The sequence below is a fragment of the Schistocerca piceifrons genome, chromosome 6 (genome assembly GCF_021461385.2).
Source record: "Schistocerca piceifrons isolate TAMUIC-IGC-003096 chromosome 6, iqSchPice1.1, whole genome shotgun sequence".
Lineage (NCBI taxonomy): Eukaryota > Metazoa > Arthropoda > Insecta > Orthoptera > Acrididae > Schistocerca > Schistocerca piceifrons.
The window spans coordinates 190,991,007-190,993,723 of NC_060143.1; the positions used below are offsets into that span (position 1 = coordinate 190,991,007).

At 47.5% G+C, this 2,717-nt stretch overlaps 1 non-coding gene across 1 annotated transcript; it reads left to right on the plus strand.

Moving 5' to 3' along the window:
- The first annotated feature begins 811 nt into the window (after positions 1-811).
- Positions 812-886, plus strand: Trnas-cga. Its single transcript has one exon. It is a non-coding gene; the product is annotated as a tRNA-Ser (tRNA).
- The last annotated feature ends 1,831 nt before the right edge of the window (positions 887-2,717 follow it).

Below are 2,717 nucleotides of genomic sequence, written 5' to 3' on the forward strand. Positions count from 1 at the left end.
AAAAGAAAAGACGGCTTGCGACAACTGAACTTCAAGGAAGATACAGTCTGACCATTACTGAACTATATAAAATAAAATCGTCGTAACATCTGAAAGGTTTGCGTTAGGACGTTCACACTGCAAGGTTAGCAGTGGCGCGCCTCCAGAGAGTGTCCTTGGCTGGCGACTCTAGTTTTAACTTGTCGCCAGCCGCTGAGAATCAAGTTAGTGACGTCATCGGGCAAAAAAGGGTGCTCGCGGTTGTTTTTTTGGTCTGGCGCGCATGTGTTCATATAAGGAGTAATGAGTCTAAGCCGGCTTCAGTCGGCGTGCAGCAGCACCGGACTGTTATTTGAGATGCCTCGTTATAGGAGAAGATATAGACGTTCGCGTCTAACTGTTTATAAGGCCTTAGAAGATCTGGAGGTCCAAGTTGCTAATAAAGGAGCACAGACTATTTTGCAAGGTCCATCTGTGTTTTGTGGTTGTTTTATTAATTTTACACTTACCCAATTAGATGCACATCAAGCTGGTAATGGTTGGATTACTGTTGCTGTTGTTCGTTATCCTGGTAATCAAGTGAAGAATGTTACTGGTTTGGAAGCATTTAATGCAAGAGATGTTATAGCCTACCGCACTTTTCATGTTGGAGAAGTTTATAATAGGGACTTGGGTGTTTCCTACTTTATATCTAACCAGGCGTTTTCGTTCAGAACAAGGAATCATCGTAAAATAAGTTAACAGGAGAGTGTGTCTTTGTGGATTAAAGGTGCAGGAGGATGCGCTGCATAAAACTGGCAGAAGTAAAGCTGTGGGGACCGGGCGTGAGTCGTGCTTCGGTAGCTCAGATGGTAGAGCACTTGCCCTCGAAAGGCAAAGGTCCCGAGTTCGAGTCTCGGTCAGGCACACAGTTTTAATCTGCCAGGAAGTTTCATATCAGCGCACACTCCGCTGCAGAGTGAAAATCTCATTCTGATGCGCTGTATAGTTTGGTTTAGCGACGAAGCCCCCATTCATTTGGATGGGTTCGTCAATAAGCAAAACTGGCGCATTTGGGGGGACTGAGAATACACATTTCGCGATCGAAAAGTCTCTTCGCCCTCAACGGGTGGCTGTTTGGGTGCAGTGTCCAGTCAGGGAACGGAATAATCGCTGCGATATTCCTTGTTCGCATGGTGACTACCGAATGGTACCTGAAGATTTCGGTTCATCCCCATTAGCGACAGTGGCCCTGATTTCGACAGGATGTGTTTCATGCACGACGGAGGTCCATCCCATCGAAGCAGGAGATTTTTTGTTGTCCTGGAGTAGCACTTTGGTGACCGCATTCTGGCTCTCAGGTACACAGAGACGACTGGCATGGGACTCGATTGGCTGCCGTATTCTCCGGATCTGAACAAACGTGACTTCTCTTTGTGGAGCTGTATTAAAGACAAGGTGTACAGCAATAATCTCAAAACCATTGCTAAGCTGAAAACAGCCATTCGAGAGATCATCGACACAGTCGATGTTCCGACGCTTCAGCGGGTCATAGAAAATTTCGCTATTCATATGCGCCACATCATCGCCAATGATGGGAGGCATATCGAACATGTCATAACCTAAATCTGAATATCTGTGGTGACGTTTAGGTGTTGAATAAAGTGAGTGCAGGCCGTAGTTTGTAAATAATTTACGTTTTTTTCCATAAGTTCAATAATCGTTACCCTCGTTATCGTTCAGGAATGTCAGTGAAAAAGGGCAAGATCACACCAAAAAACCTTAAGTTAATTTTTGAGTGCTACTTAAGATAGGTAAATAAATTAGTGAAATCAATGTGAAGTGAAGTAGAAATTAGAAAATAAATTAAAAACTTAGTTTAGTTTAGAAGAATTACACACTGGCAAACAGCGGGCAGAGCAGAAGAGGCAATGACCATGAAGACAGCACGTTCAGGAGAAGCCAGTGCCCTCCCCACATAAGCGGAAGCTGTCGATTCAGCCGTCAGTGCATCGCCCGACCAGCTCATGTGTCTCTCAATTGTCAAATGTGATCAAAGGCCCTCGCCTACATTCCAAGAGCCAATGACCGACGTTAAGAAGATTCTTCGAGAAGCTTTTCAGCGTGACAGGAGAGGCAATGACAGTGAAGTCGTTCACCTCCAGTGAACTGAAGTGAATAAATACGCGAGACGCAGTGGGCCCGACAGTAGTAGTTTTCAGTTCAGTTTCGGTGCTGAAGACTGTCATGCAGGAAGAGACTACATCGTACACAGAAGCACCAAGTCCGCCGCTGTAATGGAATAGGAAGCAGCAGCCTCGCCGCCAGAAGACGGAAGTTAGAAGGTAATTGCAGACTGTTTTTTACGTACCCGGGTGACTTGTGAGGACGGGAAGGAGACGGCCTCATATCAGCAGTCACCTGTGAGCTGGGATGAAGATCTGACAGCCGAAGACTGGCAAGCTGGAGTCCGCTGTTCGAGTCCGGGACACTGGCCTTCCCCCGCCACGCCGCCCCGCCGGCCGACGCACAAAACTGTCGCACGCGGCCGCATAGAGAGAGAAACACTGGGACGCCATCTCCAAGGTATCACCATCCGATTCACGACTTCGTTCTCAATAATTAAACAGGCTAGCTCACCAGGCGCGTCTCCAGTCAACTGGGCGAGACGGCGACACGAGATACACCGCCAGGCGTAATCACACGCCGCCGCTCACGCAGCAAAAGGCTTCGCAAACGACACAGCTGCCGCTCTTCCA